The following is a 21,947-nucleotide window of genomic DNA, read 5'->3' as shown; positions in this document are numbered from 1 at the left end:
AAGGGGGTGTGTCACGGGAAAACCTTTTTTTTGTTATTGTCAAAAATAAAAATATTATATATAAAACAAAATGTCCATTTTATTTCATTCTGGTTTCAGCTACGCGGTGATAATGTACCCTTTTTATCACAGTTGTAACATCATACTTTGCGGGCCTAGCCAAAGTGGTAAGACATATTTCGTAGAAAAACTGATTAAACATTTAAAACAAATGTTTGAACCTCAAATTGAAGAAATCCACTGGTTTTACGGCGAGGATCAGCCAGGATACGATAAACTTAAAAAATATAACGTTATATTTCATAAGGGTTTACCCGATCCTGACTTATTTGACGGCTCGAAACGGATACTGGCGGTTTTAGACGATTTAATGGGGGCGGGCCAAAAGGGAGAAGTTGCCCAATTGTTCACCAAAGTCTCGCATCATCGTAATGTTAGCTTTATCTACATAAGTCAAAATTTATTTCATCAGGGTCGCGGGTGTCGCGAAATTTCCCTCAATGCGCACTACATACTTTTAACGAAAAATGTACGGGACAAAACACAGATTAATTGCTTGGCGCGCCAAATGGCCCCTGATAATTCCAACTTTGTTATCGAAGCGATTTCTGACGCGACTAAGGAACCAAACTCTTACGTATTGATCGACCTTCAGAAAGATTGCCCCGATTCACATCGGATCAGAACTAATATTTTCCCAGGCGAGCAAGTCTCGGTATACATTCCGAAATAATACTTTTCCGAGGGGTGGTTAGTTACCACACACCCCCCCAGCGAGTCGAATTCATTCGATGTACAATGTCTCGACGAGTCAGGTCGCAAAAACATCTGCTCGAATCGATCGGCAAATTAAAGGGCGTTAAGAGACGTAATATTTTAATTAACGCCAATAAAGAGTTGATCGAAGCAATATCTGATTGCGTATATAATACTCTTATCGGGAATATACGTCTAACCACGCGGCAAAAACTACGATTAAAAATACACCGTAAAACGTTACGCAAAATTGCGCAGAAAAAATTGGGCTGGCAAACTAAAAAACGAATATTATTAAATCAAAAAGGTGCCGGATTTTTCTCGTTTCTTCTGCCTATTGTGTCGTCGCTCGTGGGAGCCCTAACAGGTTGAACATAAAAAATGTTAAGGTACTCGAAAAAAATGACTTTAGCGCCGATTACGCCACCCCATCAACAACTCAAACCGGATATTGACACGGAAATGGCGGATATTTTAAAAAGCGAAGCGCTCGATGACAGGACCAAGTGGAAGATATACGAAGAGATGCTACTAAAAAAGCACGCTCGAAATAAACCGATTGAAAATAACGATACGCCCAGTTTCGATACATTAGTCAATCTGTTCCCGCTAGGATACAGAGCGAGCGCCCGAGAGATATTTAATCATTTGATTTCGGACAGCGGTCGACTGCGGTGGGACAGCCAGGGGCAGATTTTATTAGACGGTGAAATACAAACGGATTCTGATATTGTTGATTTAGTATATTATCTAATAAGTCCCCACGCGCCGAGACCCCAGAGTTGGTCAAAATTTAATAACCTGGTGGGTAAACTACGGAAAATCACCCCTCAAGCCTTCCCCACCACCACCCCATTACCGTCTACTTCGTTCCTAACAGCTTCCGCCCCCCCGGGCCCCCATCTTTCGCTCGCCTCCTCCAAACGAAAGAAAACTTTGCCGTCAGCGGTCGGGCCTAATTCTTTCGCGACACCTCGACAGTCACCGAAACTTTGGTCGCCTACTATTAAGAACCGTTTACGTAAAAAAAAAACGCCGAGTGCCAAAATTTTGAAATGGGAGAGTTACCGATAAACGTAACGACTAGACTTGAAAAAATATATTTCGATTCTCGTAATCCAGCTAGCTACGGGGGTGTTGAAAAATTATACGATTCTGTCAAAGAGCTCGGAATATCTCGGGAGAATGTTGAAACGTTTTTGCAAACTCACGACGCCTATACGTTACATAGACCAGTTATTCGAAAATTCCAAAGACGAAAGATTCGTGTAGGAAACAGACTAGACCTCTATCAGACTGATTTGGCAGATATGCGGTCTTTAGCGAGCGACAATTCCGGATACACATTTATTCTTACTTGTATAGATTGCTTTTCGAGAGTGGCATTTGCCGTCCCCCTAAAACGTAAGACCGGCGCTGAGGTTGCCCGCGCCCTGAAAATAATTTTTAAAGAGCGGGGCAAGCCCCGCGCTATACAGTTCGACCGTGGGTTGGAGTACGTTAATTCGACTGTTTTAAAACTCCTAAAAGAGGAGGGCATTAGACATTACCATTCCGAAAATAGCGACGTTAAAGCCGCGATGGTAGAGCGTTTTAATAGGACCCTGAAACAGCGCATGTATCGTTTTTTTACTCATAAAAACACGCGACGCTATCTCGACGAGCTGCCCAATTTAATTCATTCGTATAACGCCAGTTATCATACTGCAATTAAAATGGCTCCCTTCGATGTAAACGACAAAAATATTCTTCAAGTTTATAGAAATATTTACAAACCAGGGCAGTCCCAGCCAGCCGCCCTCAAGCCCCGAAAATGCCGTATCAAAGTCGGCGATTACGTAAGGATTACCCGAACTGCCAGACCGTTTTTAAAAGGATACAGCGACCAAAATTGGAGCGCCGAAATATTTAAAGTTATTTTCAAGAATACTAAAAGACCTCTTCAATTTAAGCTCGTTGATTTGGCTGACGAACCCATCACGGGATATTTTTATTTCAAAGAAATTCAACGAGTTATAAAACCGGAAGAATATACAATTGACAAAGTATTAAAGAAGCGACGCTCAAAGGGTAAAGTCGAATATTTCGTTTCCTGGTTAGGGTATCCGGCTACATTCAATTCTTGGGTTTCTGCTAAAGATGTCCGAAGCCTTTTACCTAACGATGCCCAGTAATTCAAATCTCGAGATATTTCCGAATAATACGGTAGCCTGTTTCACGATAAAATTACCCGAACCTATCGAATTAAAGGGGGGGTGGGAAGTTGCGTTGGTGGAAATATTGTATCCCTTTTCGTTTTACAACGTGTTGCCCTATGACAATTACGTCTATTTCCGCGTTAATCCCGCCCAGCATGGGGGACAGTCTGACCCTAAAATGGTCGGGACGATGCGAGAAATCCCTCCGGGGCATTACTTGAGTATAGACCATTTACTTAAAGTAGTAAACGACACTGCGCTATGCACCGCCGCTAATGTGTGTCTTACCCACGATCCGCTGAACGGACACGTGGCGCTGGTTGGAAAAAATATTACCCCCTATGGCGTATTTATGAGTGACGGACTGAGCAACACGCTAGGATTTGAAAGAACTAAAACTATCGCGGGCAGAAGCGAGAACCCGGCTCGCTTAAATTTCCACATTCCGCCCCAAATCTTCGTTTATTCCGATATCGTCGCTGATCAAGTGGTGGGCTCGTCGCTCGTCAAATTGTTAAGAATAATAGCGGTTGACGAATCAGCCCGATTTGGTACTCATATCGAGAAAACGTACATTTCGCCGCATTACGTGCCCATTGAGAAGAAATACTTTGATACTATTCAAATAGATCTACGCGATGTTTATGGGAAACCAGCTCCTTTTGAGTTTGGCAATCTAACAGTAAAACTTCATTTGCGTCCAAGATGCCCTTAAGACACGTTCTTGAAAAAAGACGCTGCGCAGAGTGCCCGTACGCCAAATATTATGCCACTCAGGCGGGTGGCGCTATTCCCGACGTATACGTGGGATCGCCGTATCAGCGGGGGCACGGGCAATTCGGAAGCGGGTTTGGGAGTTTCTTCTCCGGCTTGTACAAGCTAGCGAAACCGTTTCTTTTACGGGGGGCGAAATTTTTGGGGGGCCAAGCCCTCTCCACGGGAAAACAAGTTTTGGCTGATGTCTCGACGGGGTCATCCATACGTGAAGCCACCAAACGGCGCCTCACAGAAAAGTACGATGATCTCAAACAACAATACGGGACTGGGAAACTTAAACGCAAAACTAAAACAATTAAGAAAAGACCAAAACGCGGTGGAAAAAAATCATTAGTAGGCAGGAAACGAGCTAGAAAGGTCGTTGATATTTTCTCCTAAAATTATGGGTCATTGCGAAGCGTTAAAAAGTGAACTTGATATTTTTCAAACCGCGCCTATCCAAACGTCAATTGAGGGAGGAAAATGGACCACCTTCAAACCCATCTCGTCGCTGCGAGGCGATACCGTCGAGTTTAATATTCCTGGAAGCGGGCACGAGTATATTGATTTACCGCTTACGTACCTACTTGTTAAAGCTAAAATCGTCGCCGATGACGCGGGCAAAAGTTTATTACCGTCGGATGTTGTAGGGGGGTGTAACAATTTTTTGCACACGCTATTTAATCACGCGGAAGTTTACCTTAACGGAACCTTACTGTCTCCGTCAGCTTGTTCGTACGCTTATCGGGCGTACATTGAAACTTTGTTAAATTTTGACAAGGGTGCCAAAGCGTCCCATTTAACAGGAGCGCTGTGGTACAAGGATACCCCCGGCGAAATGAATTCGGTCACTGCCAACGAGGGTTTTAAACAGCGGAAAGGATTCACGGATCAGTCGAAAGAAATAGATTTAATTGGTCCGCTGTTTCTTGACGCGCTCAATGTCGAAAAATATTTAATTAATGGCGTAGATTTACGTATTAAACTATCGCGAAGTAAAGCGAGTTTTGCGTTAATGGGTACGCCGAAGCCCGGGGTTGACTATAAAATTATCATTACGGACGCGAGCTTGTTGGTACGTCGAATACAAATTGCACCCAAAATACTTATCGCTCACGAAAACGCCTTGTCACGAGCAGCAGCAAAGTACGCTTTTACACGCACCGAAACAAAAATATTCACCATCAACTCGAATATCCGAAACACAGTTATTCCCAACGTATATTTGGGTACCCTCCCGGTTCGCTTGATTGTCGCGCTGGTGGATCACGAAGCCTACAATGGAACCCTGGCAAAAAACCCGTACGCTTTCGAACATCAAGATTTATCGAGTTTAGCTCTTTACGTGGATTCTGACGGTGTGGATTCGAAACCTATTACGCCAAACTACGACGCGGGACAATATATTCAAGCCTATCATACTTTATTCACGGGTAGCGGAATTCATTATAGAAACACCGGGATCGATATTTCCCGGGGAGATTATGCCGGGGGCTACGCTTTTTACGTCTTCGACATTTCAAACGACCATAGCGCGGGTGAGAGTCATTATTGGAACCCCTCCAGACAGGGACAGATGCGTTTGGAGCTTTCGTTCGCTAAACCAGTCCCGCAAACGTTAAGCTGCGTAGTTTTCGCCGAATTTCAAGCCAGCTTTAGCGTAGACAAAGATCGTAACGTTTCTATTGAAAACGTGTAATTATGCGCGGATCCGAGATTTTAAACATTTTGAGACGTACGCGCAATTTTATGGGCGTATTCGCTTCGGATTGTCTACCCGATAAGATTAATAGTTTTCCAGCGTCACTGGTTGTAAATCTGGACCCCCACGATGAACCCGGCAGCCATTGGGTCGCGATTTACCTTGATAAATTAAAACGGGCTTGGTATTTTGACTCTTTGGCGCTACGGCCCATTTTGCCAGCCATTAAACTTTTTTTAAAACAAAATTCGAGAAAAATCACGCCCACCAAGCGGCAACTTCAATCGACAACGAGCGTCATTTGCGGACATTATTGCGTGATTTATATACGTCACCGATCAAAACGTAGAAGTCACCAAAGCTTCTTTAAGGGTTTTTCACGAAGAGACGTCAACAATGATATAATGGCCACTAGAAAATTTAACAACCTGTTACGTCATCATAAACGGAGTATAAATTCCCGTCGCGCGACTATACCCCGTTTTTATTCCTAACTAAACCCTCAGTATCGTGTCGGTGGCATGGCGAGAATGGCCGTTGTCGAATTTGACTTTCTACTAGGAAAATCCGCCTCGCGCTCCGGCGGAGAGCCCCCCGACATTGTCGTGAAGGAACTAGCTATATAAACAGTATCGACCCCTCCCGCCGTTCAAGCTTGGACTTTCGAACAACCCTATCCAGTACAACAACTTCCGAACGCCATTAAAAGACAAAACGGCTGGGTGTCTAGGAACCTTCACGGTATTTGCTGGACCGCGGGGTATCTCCCCTATTATAAACTACCCGCCTGCCTTATATCAGCGGTATCGAGTGCGGATATGATTTTTACAAAAGGAGACGTAAAGTGTAAATTTTTAGCCGATTATACTGAGACCGCCATATACGATTTGGAAACTTTTGACTGTCCCCGAGCTGCGACTTTTGATACGCCCCCGCCAGTAAAATGTCTATTCCGACATCAAACTCTAAACACCCGACAACCGTGTTCTTTGGAACGAAGTCTACTTTTCGCCGACTGGATTACCCAGAACCGCGCTGAAATAGACAGTCAATTACGATGTCCATTTTAATTTTTTTTGTATCACACTATAATATTTTTTTGACTCGTAAAAGAAAAATAATTTTTGTAATATATCATCTTATAAAATAAATATTTTTTATTATCTTATAAATCAGACTCGTTATTTCTCATTGCTCGCGTCATTTTTTTTAGATTACGTAATTAATAGTTCATTGTGTCCATTCATTCGCCCACGGCAGAAAAATATTATAAACGTATTTTAAAAATATTAAGTGTCAATTTATCAATGTAAAAATTATTTTATACGGTCACCTTTAAAAATAACAATGTATTCAATATAAAAACGTTTATTCACATTTTCTTTACAGCGGTTTTAATATTATGAATTTGATTAGTTTTACAATATTCTTGAAAATAAATCAGAGCAGCCATTTCCTTTTCAGTCGGCATTTTTAATTCGGCTGGCAGGTTAGATGTAGTTGGTTCGGTTGATTCCATTGTGGCACCGCGCTTTTTACATGCCACAATAAGTTCGTTAAGATAATCGATAATTTTATCATCTGACATTTCCTCGGCCTCCGTGTAATGGAGAGATTCACTCTCATCACAATCACACGCCATATCCGAATCTTCTTTCATTGTATTACAAGATAAATGTGTCATTAAATGTTGTTTGAAACCTCTCACGGACCGGTATATTTCCGAGCATATCCCGCATTTCTTGGGTACACTAAGCGGAGACATCTTCCTCTTTCCCATAGCGGCTGGCTTATGAAAACCACAACGCATCTACGTAATCTTTACGTTTCATGGTGTAGATTACGTCATCTTTAGTGAGTCATTTTTATAGATTACGTCATTTTTATAGATTACGTCATTTTGGGGTTTAGACCCAGAAATATTATTCCGTAGCTCAAAGAGAATCGGGATGGCTAGTCACGAGGATCTCACCACCGTAACCGGTCGGCTAGAAACGTTCAAGCAATGGGACAACGTACACGTGAACAAGGAAGACTTGGCCCACGCCGGACTTTTCGCCGTAGACTCGGACGGCATAGTCGAATGCTACCTCTGCCACGGACAGTTAGGCAGTTGGGAAACCGGCGACGTACCCCAAACGGAACACGACAAATTTTATCCCAACTGTCCGTCACCCGCCGCTTTGGAGGGCCAAGATATCCCGCCATCCGAAAAATACATCTCCGGCGGAACCACAACCACCCCCGAGGGACCCGGCGACAACGTAACTCTTACCATCAAACGCCTCGAGGTAGAACATTTAATGAAAATGCTCGTAAAAACGCTAATTTCAGATGGTTCGTTTCAACCCTTTGAGTGAACTTTGGTATATACCCTACGAAGATCGACGTAATTACCATGATATAAATAAAATACATTTCCAAAGACGTATTTTCAATGTAAATCGTATTATACAGCCTGTACTCGAAAAATATCTTAATAAAACCTTATAATTTGTATACACTCTGCTCTTTTTTTCCAAAACACTTTTACCGATGACCGCCCGCTATTTTACGCTACCCTTAGGGGCCCGAAAGTGTTTGTCGGCGAAAACCAACCAACCGGACATTAACTATGACGGGTAGGCTGTTTGCATAACATCGTGTCACCGCCATAGATAACCTATTGACCTAAAATGGGTTAACACCTGGGTTTTATGGGTTATAACATCGTAAATCAGCTAACCTTTTGACCTAAAATGGGGTGCCTCCAGCTATTAACTATGACTGGCCGGCTGTTTGCATAACATCGTGTCACCACCATAGGGGCAGATAACCTATTGACCTAACATCGTAAATCAGCTAACCTATTGACCTGCCGAAAATGTACGCAAAATGGGGGACCCTACAGGGGCCCGTTTCACCCTTATTTATTGTTTGCATCGTGTCCATAGGGGCAGATAACCTATTGACCTCGTAAATCAGCTAACCTTTTGACCCCGCCGAATATTGCCGCAAAAGGGGGGCCCCTATAGGGGCCCGTTTCCCCCGCCCGCAGGTGCCCCTATCGGTAGATCGCCTCCCTTATCTCTTACGACACCTGAAAATACGGTAAAGAAAGCAAGTTCCCCCGCGTTTGAAAAATTCACTATTTTTCAAAATGACCTATTTACACGGGGTTCAACATTTTAGATCTATCTAAACTGTTAATGTATAGATTCCATTATGATATCATAAAGAAACAGTATAGTGAAAAGGCCAAACTACTTTTTATCGATACTGGTAAATACACAAATCTTCTAAAGCCATTTCAAAGTCTCCGTTTAATATTTTATTCTATGCTTACAGATAGTCTCTCGTATCAAATCCAAACACCGGATTTGTACGAAGATTTCGCCCAACAGAAGGAAATGTTTGATTTTTCGGTGTAACCTAAAGATCACCCTCTGTTCGACGAAACCAATAAAAAGATTCTCGGGAAGTTTAAAGACGAGATGGACGGCACACCAATTAAAGAATTTTGCGGACTTAGACCCAAAATGTACAGCATCCTGTCCAGTAGCGGCGCCAGCAATAGGCCGGGGTAGGCCTGGGCCTACTTGAAATTTTAGTAGGGGCAGTGCCGTCTTTCCCATTGGGCCCGTTGGGCCAGGGCCCAGGGCCCCGAGTACGAAAAGGGCCCCCTCAGGCTCAAAACAAAACCATTCAACATTAAAATTTCACATTTGCAATAATGGCTAAGCGAAGGAAAGGTTTATATCGGCCCCACTTTTTTTTATTTCACTGAGACATTTCATTGCAATCGGCGGGCATATTTAGTCGGAGCTGATTTCTTCCTTCGATAAATTGTTTTATCTTACCAGGGCCGGCGGTGGGGCGTGTGGGGCCCCTTTCCCCCCATAACAAATTTGCCGAGGAAATGTTCTAAACAAATAGGATTCGCTCGCTCATTGAACAAATTCATAAAATTGCTATACACCTGATTCACATATTCCAAATCACAGGAATCTGACCGAGAATCTTAATTTTTTCCGAATCAAAGAATCATCTTCGAATCATAAAAGCTTACCCGTCCAATTAAATTCGAATCATTGAATCATCTAAGGGCCCTGAAGGCAGCGCTTACCGCGGGACCCTGGGTCGCCTTGCCCTAAGACCGGCTTTGTCTCTCACCAACAGTTTTCCGGACACAGCCAAATTTTTAGGGTGACTATGTTTAGAGTACCAAGTCGACGTCAAACGTGCTTGAAGTAGGTCCGTATAGGATATTGCCACTATTTGATGCGACTAAATTATGCCGTTAAATTTTGCGTTTACTATTCCCACCGGCGGATCGAAGTTTTTTTATTAATTTTCTGAAATACCAAATAATGAATTTCAGAAAACCGAGTATTTTATTTAAAAATTTTTACTATTTGATTTTGTCAAATTTACAAATTATTTGGCATTGCCATAAAATTTTCGCCCGTAAGCCCTGAAACTTTTGCAGTGTTTGAGAGACGGCGCTAAAATGTTTCATGAAGCATTATCTTGAAGTGTTTCCCTCTTTAAGGAAAGTGAATGAAATAATTATAGCAAAAAGAAAATATACTGTATCCAAACTAAAAACCTTTAGCTTCGGTATCGTTGCCTTCGTTTTGTGAGAAATTTCCTTAGCTCACGATATTACTTATAGCATAAATCGCATAGTACGAATAAGTATGACACTGAACGATTTCTGCGAAGGAAAATCTGTGACAGTGATTGTGTAATCGAAAGTTTTGGAAGGGGAGACTCTTCCCTTCCTTAACTCTTCGCCGGTAAATGCCAGGTTAGTTTGATGGCGATAGTAACTACCATAAACGCATTTAAGTTTCAAATTCAAAAAGAAGTTCTCTAAAGGGAATATAACGTCTAACGCGATCTGTATGGAAGACCCCCCAATTTTAAGGATTACCCAATAGATATAGGGAACGTATATAAAGGTCTAGATAAAATATTTCAAAGGGAGTGAATACGGAGGTGACAGCTAGCAGAAACGCGTAATTTCTGCAGGCTATCCTTATAAAGCGCTATCTATCGGTAAGAAAGCTCGTGCTATCGTCGTGAGAGCCATTGTCTCCTGCTTAAAAATTATACTAAAAGTCACCAACAGATGGTGTCTAAAGACTACGGCCTGCGGAAAGGTCAAGCACTTTGTACTAAAATGCTAAGAGAGCTCGCGCTCTTGGTCACGTGCCTTCCTCGGTGTCTGCTAGGTGTCAATTCCGTATTTTATGTTAGGCTTAGACGCCCGAAATTTATCTAGACCTTTATATACATTTCTTATATCTATGGGATTACCTCTCAAGTAAACCACTAAGCAGCGCCGACGCCTCTAAAGCCATAGGAGGAAGCGGCCAACAGCGAAACCGTTGGAGGGCGACCAAAATACCAGAGGTTATATTCCCTTTAAAGAATGAAGCGAGTGTTTATAATTCTGATATTTCACTTCCGATTCAATAAGACATCATTATTTTCCCAAAGTAAGCGTTATTTATATTTGCAGAAGTTCATTTTCTTCTAATACTTGTGAAAGTGTTTTAATTTTTAAAGGGTCTGGGCTCGTTCATCAAAAGTTTAAAATGGCTAACAGCAACGATTTCCCGCGCGTTGTTACCTGGAACTAACAAAGACTAAGTAATTCCAGGACCGTTGTCAGTTTTTAGCAACATAATGATTTAGGTTGTCATTGACGAAACAGAATATAATTAAAAATGTTGCATTGGGCGATAGGAAATATAATATTTGGTTACTTATGCTTTTAGGTATTTAGTAACCCAGATCATAAGCCAATGGAAAAGGCGTAAGAAAATTATATCAGCAATGCTAGTAGCATGTTTAGAAAGTTTTAGGGGAGAAAGTCACTGAGGAATTGTTTTAATATCATCCTACGATTGATGGGGCCAAGAAGTTAAAGCTATTCCATAACGTTATCTTTTCCCATTTTATGCTATAGTTTTATATACCATTATTTAACAACTTTTCCCATTTTATATCATGTTATTTACCATCTGTTAAATACCACGCTTTCATATTCGATGGAAATTTACTCCTCAAGCTAAAACGTTGATATTTGCTATATGATAAAAAGTTCCCTTTAGTTAAAATTTTCAAACCTGGCGGTATTTGTTCGAATATTTCCGGTCATTTTCTAAATCAAATTTGACAAATGATTTCTAAAAACCGAAATATTTGGTTTTTGACTAATAGCCAATATGGGCGCCAGCAGACATTCTAAGGGAGTGCCATGATATAGCGACCTCACTCGCTTCCAGGGCCGGATTAACCAATAGGCCGAATAGGCCTGGGCCTAGGGCACCAAGCCTACAAGGAGCACCAAGAGGGTTCTAAAAAAATAAAAGTACAAAACTTTAATCGTTTGCTTTTCACAAAATATTTTCCGGAGTAATTTTAGTAAATGCGTCCACCCCTATGAACCAAAAACGTTTGATTGTCACATTCTCTGGTGGACTGCCGTCTAGCCCCTGACGACATACTAATTCTGGCAGCAAAATGAATTTTCCTTACATTTCTCAATTATAAATTGAGGAAGCGCCTAGCTCGCTTCGCTCGCTATTGAAAGGGGGCACCAGAAATTAACTTGGGCCTAGGGCCCCATGAAGTCTTAATCCGGCCCTGCTCGCTTCGCTCACTCGGCGGTCACACAGAACGGTTTGATAAATTAAAATGAACGAGCTTTCCGTAAGTGATATAAGACACATTTGAAGTAATTACTTTACTGCAGTGTATTCCCCAAAACGAAGAACGACAGTTCAAGTAATACGTTGGTGCGGACGGGCCACGGTTCATTTTTGGGTATTAGCCAAGTCTCCGATAATTAATCGAAAATAACGGCGGGGAAAACTTAGACATAAGAAAGAAAGGCAACGGGGCATAGCTCATTGAAGGGGGGGGGGGCGGAAATTACTCCCACCCTGTGGCCGTACATAATACCAAAAATAAATTATACATTTCTACTCGCCCTGCCCTACCTTGCTATCTCGTCGCCACTTTGGTGCCCGCAATTCGTACGCCACCATAGGGGCCCCCAAAATAAAAAGTGCCAGGGCCTCATAATATGTAAAGACGGCGCTGAGTAGGGGCCTCCAAATTTTAATATATGGGCCTCCAAATTATTTAATATAAAAAATTCTGTAATTTGTTTGCGAAATAATTTATTTATTTATTAATTTTCCAATATTCGATGCGAGTGATTCGCTTAACGACACTGCTGTTTTTATTCCTTTCAAAGGTACGAGTCACTTTTCTTTGACAGTAGTTCATTTTTTAGTTTTAATTTTTCGCGAGCGCTACTATATCCTAATTGTATCTTTAATTTTATCTTTACAAATTAATGGTTCTTAAACTTACTTTACTTAGTGTAGCTCATTGAGTTGGGAATAATATTATCTAGAGCCCCAGTTCAAATTTTCCTCATAGGCTTTAACACAGCATTAGTGAAGATAGGAACGAAAATCATGGGAGGGTTATCAACTACGACAAAAGCCACCTATGAGCGAAAAATGCAACTATTTAAATGAAAAATTCTTCGATGGCCCCTGCCGCCACCTATTAGCGACTTTGTGAACTATTTTAATTTTAACTTTTGAACTGAAGAGGGAAAGCGATGCGTTTTTAAGAAAAAAATTTAAAACAGGTTTTTTTAAATTAAAGTCATGTATATCTGAAAACTCTTTATTAACACAATAAAGGTTTCTTTTGTGAGTTCTTTACTATTTTGTAATAGATTTTGAGTGACATTTTAAGCATAATGGGTAAGAAATGCGCAGTTTTATGGCACGCCATCCCGGTCAAAATTTAAAAGAAAAAAAATGGAGTTTTTCGTTGAAAAAAAAAATTGGATATTTTTCCAAAAAAAATTTTTTGTTGAAATAAAATTAATAATTTTGAAAAAAAATAATTTTGAAAGAAAAAAAATAATAATTTTGAAAGAAAAAAAAATAATTTTGAAAGAAAAAAAATAATTTTGAAAGAAAATAAAAATAATTTGGAAAGAAAAAATAATAATTTTGAAAGAAAAGAAAAAAAATTATTTGAAAAAAAATAATTTTGAAAGAAAAAAAATAATTTGAAAATTTTGAAAAAAAAATTAATTTTGAAAGAAAAAAATATTTTTTTGGCATATACCACACATAGATGGCTCTACTTTACGCTTGCAGGGACTACTAATATTGTCATGGGATTATTTTGATTGTGTATTCAAAGTTACAAATTATGAACTCTCCCCCTCAGTTTAGGGTGTCACGACTATTTTGATCCGTTAGATCTGGTAGTTTTCGATTTATAAGCCCTTAAATGTCGTGTCATGATTGGAATATCACACACGACCTTATGGTTTTTGGTCTAACATTTCTCGGCTTCCCATTGGTCAAATTAGATCGGGTCAAAGCTGGTTAGACTTAAAATTAAACGTAGAACACCTTTCTAACTGGAACCATTCTTCTAATCCTGACGGTTCTCGACGTAAAATTTGAATGACCTTGAAGACCTGGTTCAAGGTCATTGAAATTTTCATTGTCATTTGTCCCCCTGCACCCTCTATGTAACCTGCAAATTTCAAATTCTTAAATAAAACACATTTTGAGTAATTGCCTCTGTATCGATTTTTAGTTAACACCCTGTATATTAATATCGAGCTTCTTTAGGTTTCGTCGAAAGGGAGCGGTGTACAAAAATATGCATTGAATTCACAATCAAAATAATCCCATGACAGTATTAGTAGTCCCTGCAAGCGTAAAGTAGAGCCATCTATGTGTGGTATTTGCAAAAAAAAATATTTTTTTTCTTTCAAAATTAATTTTTTTCTTTCAAAATTTTCAAAATTATTTTTTTTTCTGTCAAAATTATTTTTTTTCTTTCAAAATTATTTTTTTCCAAATATTTTTTTTCTTTCGAAATTATTTTTTTTCTTTCAAAATTATTTTTTTTTCTTTCCAAATTATTTTTATTTTCTTTCAAAATTATTTTTTTTTCTTTCAAAATTATTATTTTTTTCTTTCAAAATTATTTTTTTTTCAACAAAAATTATATTTTAAAATATTTTTTTTTGGAAAAATATCCTATTTTTTTTTTCAACGAAAAACTCCGTTTTTTTTCTTTTTAATTTTGACCGAGATGGCGTGCCATACAGTTTCATCTTGCGAAAATAATGGAAGAAATAAAAAAGTTTCTTGGCATAAGTAGGAGCAGCACTAAAATTCCAAAAGAAATAGAAGACATTTTTATTCTAAATTATTCAAAATTACAATAAGGTTTCCAGGTAAAGTGAATCCTTTGTTGCAGAAATGGCTCAGAGCCATTGGAAGATCAGACTGGGTTAAAAACGCAACAGTTGCAGTTTGCGGTGATCATTTTACAGAGGAAGACTTCAGGAAAAACACCACTTTCAAAATGCTTACAAACACCGCAACACCTTCACTTTTCTTAAATACAAATTTTAGAGCTGGCATGGTACTCTTTAAGAAGAAAATAAATTATTAGACCATTACTTAGAAGTCTTAGATAACTTTTTACAGAAAACGTACAGTAGAAGGAACTGTCCAGTTAACGAAGTTAAGGAAAGCTCATCTACAGAGGAAGTGCAAAGGACAACTACAGAGGATGTCCAAAGAATAACTACAGAGGATTTGCAAAACTCAACTATAGGGGATGCAAAAAGTTTAATTTTTGTGGATTTGGATATAGGTTAAAATCAAGAGATCCTTGATATCACAATGGAAACTGAAAATCAAAATACTCTTCCACTTGTGGTACAGATTACACATTTGATTTAAGTTAAAGGTTTTCGTGGAGTAACTAAAATTAAATTAATTTTGAAGACAAGAGAAGACACTGATAGGAAATTGTACCACACTGAAACCAAAAACACGTGTTTTTCAATGCCTGATCATGTATGTTTTTAATTTAATTTAGTTTTACATAGACTCACAATACAACATATGAAAAGCAGCTACTGAAATTTCAGGAATTAGTTCGCAAAAAGGTTTTTTTTCATTTTATTTATTTATATTCATAATTATTTATTTGTATTCATTTTTTACATACTTTATTTTGTTTTAGTGTAATTTAATCTTTTAAAATACTCTAAATTATTTCAAAATTAAATATGATTTACCAAGAAACTTCGTTGTTTTGTTTTTTAGCTTTAAATTATAATAGTTCACAAAGTCGCTAATAGGTGGCGGCAGGGGCCATCGAAGAATTTTTCATTTAAATAGTTGCATTTTTCGTTCATAGGTGGCTTTTGTCGTAGTTGATAACCCTCCCATGATTTTCGTTCCTATCTTCACTAATGCTGTGTTAAAGCCTATGGGGAAAATTTGAACTGGGGCTCTAGATAGTATTATTCCCAACTCAATGGTGTAGCTACGTACATTCATTTTCGTAAAGTTGTAAGTTCTGATGTAAGGGATGTGTATGCGAAGTACCGAAGGAATGAATGTAAATTGATAGACTGGAATTCATTCGTAGAAATAAATAAATAGCCACTCATTTGGCAAGTGTTATCGGTACACAGAAAAAACTCAACACACACTCACTTTTTAGTAATGTTTAAATTCATAATTAACTCTTAATTTTTTCGTTGCGTACCCATATTTTACCCAGAAATTTCACTACCTGCTTAAAAAAATGTGGAGGGGGGGGGGGCCTCCAAATGGTTGGCCTACCTACCCAAAAATCCTGGCAGTCTTCGGCCTGTCACACTTCCTAACGTTGACTTGATAAAAGCCCTTCGAGAGGTCAAACGTGGTGAAATACTTCGCGCTTCCCAAATACGCCAAAATATTTGGGATCGAAGCCATGGGGTAACAGTCAGACTCCGTTACCCCGTTTATTCCCTTAAAGTTAATGCAAAGCCGTTTGGTACCATCCGGCTTGCTCGCTAGTACAATAGGCGCAGCCCAAGGCGAGACACTGGGTTCTATCAAATCTAGATCCAACAACTCATCAAACGCCTTGTCAATCTCCTCTCGCTTTCTTTTACTAGCTGGATGGGGGTGAACGAAAATCGGCTTGGCATCGCCCGTCTCTATCGCGTGTTCAATGATATTGCAAATGCGGGCTTTACACAATATATATATATATATATAATTTATATATAACTAATGTGTATATTAACTAATAATAAAAAATACTTTTTGTAGCATCAACCGAAGAGTGATTTCTCGACTTAGAAACCATGTGATTGATTTTTTTCATGACGTAAAAGCGAATCATGTCGCGAAAATAACTTTTTACAAACGACACATTTTACTTTATTTTTTCAAGAATAACATGTATAATATTTTCTTTAATTAACTTTACATGTTTAATTATGTTTTTTTGTTTAGTGTGCAAGATGCCATATATATTTATTTGCACAGCAATCGTGATTTTTTTAATAGAAAAATAATTTTTAAATGATTTTGAAAATAATATAATAAAAAATGTAAATATGCTTTTTTAAATAAAATTTTAGAAAACAAAAATATACCTTTCTAACAAATAAAGAATAAATACTGAATTTCAATTTGTTTTTATTCATCATCTAATTTAGAATTTATATAATCAATATTTTTAAATAACCATTCAGAAAATAGAGTAGCTTTTTCTAGCGCACACGAGTATTTCTTACTCGGAATGATAGTATTGTGTTTAATAAGACACGGAAACATGGGCCCGTCGAGTTCGAATAGTTCAGTCACTTTCGGACACCCGACACCGTTTAAGTCTATAATTTCACGGTGTAATAGTTCCAATAAAAATAGACACTTTTCTTCTCCCTTACAAAAAATTCTTTCGTAGCCTCGAGTGGCTATAGATAGGCATTCTTCTAGTGTTCCGTAGGGGCCGAATCCAAAATCTCAAGCGAGGCCGTGGATACTTCTCTCGACCCAGCTGTTCTGGCGTTGAGTGCGAGGAGAGAGTTCAGCTCGGGAGTACGGTGGGAGAAAAACCCATGCCGCGACTCGTGGAGTTGTTTCCGCTGAACAGGCTGCCGCGTCTTTCACTATTTTATCCGGCCTTCCACTGTACTGTTTTGGAACCGTCAGCGCCACCCCTGGCAGTGGCAGTTCACCACCGGCACCACCCCTGCCTTTGACTGTTCACCACCTAAGTATTTCGTCGCCCTCGGCGGTGCAGGCTTGACTGTTCACCGCCGGGTGGCGGCCTTCCACTGCACCTTTTACAGTCTTTTCATATTCACCACCCTGTCTTTACACGTTCTAACCACTCCTCCACCCCACCGTTACTCCTCCACCCGCCGTTACTCCTCCTCCCCCCCCCCCGTTACTCCTCCACCCAACCGTTACCCCCCCCCCCGCCGTACTCCGCCACCCCACCGTAAAATTTTCATCCCGGTTCTTCGGTTCTCTTGAGTGTTGAGAACCAGTTTCCAGGTACAGATTCTGAACAAAATCTAATTTTATTTCCAAATATCTTACGCCATATTTGGTAATTGTTTGAGTCCTCGGTAACGGGTTCTATACCTTCCAGTTTAAAATTATAATAAATTAGTACCGATATTAGGGTTCCGAGGAAACAGTACTTTCTGAACTCACTTTTTACACACAATCCCACATAACTCACTAAGAATTAGGCTTAGAATGGTCAGGGATATCTTAATCGAAATGATATATCATGTTCTCGGCAGTCCATTATGAATTTTGAAGATCGAGGGCCCACAAGTTGGTCATTTTCCCATTTTAGTTAATTTTGGCGATTTTCGACTTTAAATCTACCTTTTTAAATTAAGACCGACTTGGTTATAAATTATATTTTTAGTTAGTACTGATCATTTATGAAATACCTTTTCGGTTGCATTTAAAAAATTTTAATTTTAAGTGAGATTTCTGGCCAATTCGCGGGACCCAACAACCCGCGTACGCACTATTGTGATATTTCAATTTTGTACCAATTGATACAGGCGCCATCTAACTCCGAAAAACATTCGGCTTGAATGATCTGGGTTACTGGTCTTCATGACAATATGCTGGAGTATTGCAGCGAATGGGGCCTCACTTTTCAACCGTCTAAGTGCAAATACATGGTCTTCTCCCGCAAACGAAGGGCGGCCTTTTACGATGATATCTACTTTTCACTCGGGACCTCTCCGTTGGCGAGGGTGGAACAATTTGTCTACCTCGGTGTTACCCTCGATCATAAACTGACCTGGCGCGCCCACATTGATGCCTTATATCGATCGTCCATGCAACGGCTAAATTTGTTGCGTGCGGTTTCCGGTACATACTGGGGAGCCTCTCGCCGCGCCCTCAAGGTGCTGTATTTGCAGTTTATTCGCTCCCGGATCGATTATTCTAGCATCGTCTATAACTCCGCGGCTGCCACCCACTTACGGCGCTTGGACCGTCTCCAAAATGCTGCGCTTCGTGTCATCTTGGGTGTTCCCAAGTCGACAAGTATTCAGTTAATGGAAGCTGAGGCGGCGATCATGCCGCTTTCCCACCGTAGAGATCTGCTGGGTATGCAGTTTGTCAACCTGGCCGCAGCCGCCGATGCTCCCGACTACTACAGGCGCTACATAAATGGCTCGGTGGTCACTCTCAGTCACTTTGAACACATCTGGACGATACATAACACCCCAACGATCCTCAAATACTGGCGTCAACTTGTCACTCTTAATCTTGACTGGCTTCATGAACTGGTTCCTTCTCCCAGCCTGATTTCTCCTCCTTCTTGGACCCCTGTCCAGGCGGACGTCAACTGTCGCTGGCTGAGCTCCTCAAAGTCCGAGTTCTCGGATGTCGAGTTGCGTCAGCTCGTCTTTTTTGAACTCCATGCAATGGCTGGCGATTCCGTGGTCATATATACCGACGGCTCCCTCCAGGACGTCTCCAGCTGTGCCGGCGCCAGCTTCTGCATTCCTGATCGCGATGTCACTCGTCCGTTCGTTGTGGATCCGGGCTTTCGCTCGCAGTGAAGGTCTCGGGAACATTGTCGTATGCTCCGACTCACAATCGGCCTTGGCTATGATTTTGGGGGACGGCCCTGACCCTCAAGTGCTACGTTTCCGGAGCCTCTGTCACGGTTACCCCGGGCGTGTTAAACTATAGTGGTGTCCGGCTCATGCCGGTATCCCGGGGAACGAGATGGCGGACAAATGTGCCACAGTAGCGGCTATCGACCATCCAGCGCGGCCTATGGTTTTTTTGCCTCGCACCAAAAGCTACCTTAAAGCACGGGTTTCGGTTCTGGTTACGGACTCTTGGCAGGTTTCATGGAACTACTTTGTTTCGGCTCGGGGCGTCGGGTGGTACAAGACTGATCCGTCACGGGACTGTATTGCGGGTCTTCGGTTGCCACGTTGGCAAGACTCGTTAGTAGCACGTGTTAACTGTGAACGGCTTCCAACTGCTGCGGTGCTTTTCCGTTTTCGCTTAAGAACGTCTTCGGTGTGTCGCTCCGGTCAGTGCGCGGCGATAGAGACGCTTCACCACATTCTTTTTGAATGTCGGGCTGCTAGAGGTCCCCGCCATTCGTTTTTGGCGTCGCTTACTGCAGGTGACTTTCTGTATCGGGTCTCCGTATGGCATTTTCTCGAGGTGTATTACCGATTATTTCGGACGTGTGTACTCTGCTTCGCGCCTTTGGCATTCGTTAACTTTACCGAATCCAATAGTTTTTTTTTGTTTGTTTCTCTTCTTATCGCTGTTTGTATTTACTTTAAATTTGTTGTCTAATTCTGTATGATGAACATGGTGTGAAGGCCTCCGCTGCCATATACACCAATAAAGTCTTTCTTCTTTTTGAAAAAAAAAAGGAAATTTAACGCGTTTGCGTTTCGCTACTTTATTTCCAAAACCCAGTAACTTGAAAAATTCGGTTTGTCTAAAAATTAAATTAAATTAACGCGTTCACGTTTCGCTACCTTATTTCCAAAACCAGGTAACTCGAACAATTAATTTTCGATAAAATTCCCCTTATGTTTATTAAGTTAATATACAAGATGATTGAAAATTTCTTAAAATTTAAATTTCATATTTAAAATATATTTAATACATCGGGGGGATTGTGTTGGTTTCAAATCGCCCCTATGAAAATGACTTGATCCCAGGTCCAAATTCCGAACTAGCTGGAATCAAGACGCATCCAATTTGATTTAAGTCAAATAATTTGGATAAAATCGGAATAAAGTTAAATTTTGAACATTGTAATTGAATCATACATGACACATTTTGAATTTTAATTGTCGAATTTAGGGATCAAATTTCATGCACCTTTTTCATAAGGGTCGTATAGTACCCAAGGAATTCAATTACACAAGCGTCAGTATTACTAGACAATTTTGGGGGCGTTGTAGAACATGTATGACTGGCAATATCCGACATCAATCTAGCCATTTTATCACTGCCAGCGTTTCCAGTTCCTGAAACTCAAATTATAGTACCACAGCCAAAAAATTATCGATCTCAGAAAATCGGTAGATTTAAATTGTGTGAAATAGCGACGTTAAACTTTTTTAAATTTTTTTAATAACACTTCAAGTTCGACCGATTGAAAACTTATGTTTAAAAATCAAAGCTTTAACTGGTTTTCAGATAATTAAAAGTATCGTACATTATCGTACGCGTGAGCTGAATTATCTAAAAATGCGTACTATATAGTACGCCATTGAAAATATCGTAAGTCCCAAAAATTATCTCGAAATTAACGACGTGTACGATAATTATCGTACGTCTGGTCTGGTAACGCATTCACTGCGTAGGCCTTTGAATTTATTTGTATGTGGATAGTCTGAAATTGTTTAAGGTTTTTTTCTACGTCACGTTTCTACCAACCATTTTAATTGTAATTAAAAATGACCTCACAAATTACTTTTCCAGATTTAGGCTTAATTGCGAGAGATGTCATAATTTGTATCTACGAACTCAGCACTATAGAGGTTTGGCAAGCAGAGGCGAACTGGGCAGGTGGGCAAAATCCCACGGGGCCTCTACCAAATTTTGCTTTGGGGCCGGGCGCTTCCTGAAAGGGGGGGGGGGGAACGTAGGAGTGTTTGTGCAATCGAAATATGAATGACCTTTTTACCTTTTTGGAGTTCGTTAACATTTCGCAAGCACCCTTCCCCTCGACCCGAGTTGGCGAAATGAGGAGCCGCGAGGATACCATGCCCACCTGACGCAATCGTCGCCAGTCCACTTTGGTTCTCAAGCCTATGAAATTAATAACATTGCAATACGACAATGGTCCCCTTTTCCCGCCAAATGTTTTCGTTGGGCGTGAGTTTCCCATCGAATCAGGGATGTGGTCACCGCACCACGGCTCAAATATACCGAGTCTATTACTTCGCTTAAAGATGTAAAATGTATAAATAACGCTGAGTTGGAAAAATTACCGATTGATCCACCATATTTTCCTGATTAAATAACAAATATATGACGGTCTTCGCCTCGAACTATTGGTTTACAAATCGGCCGATCTCAAAATATATTTCAAAATAAGTCGCCATGTTAGGGTCTGTCACGCTCAAACCTAATTTTGAAATCGGTCACTTAACAAAAACAAACCTGGTT

The sequence above is a fragment of the Leiobunum rupestre genome, chromosome 8 (genome assembly GCF_980474605.1).
Source record: "Leiobunum rupestre chromosome 8, qqLeiRupe1.1.hap1, whole genome shotgun sequence".
Lineage (NCBI taxonomy): Eukaryota > Metazoa > Arthropoda > Arachnida > Opiliones > Sclerosomatidae > Leiobunum > Leiobunum rupestre.
This window is presented reverse-complemented; position numbering follows the sequence as displayed.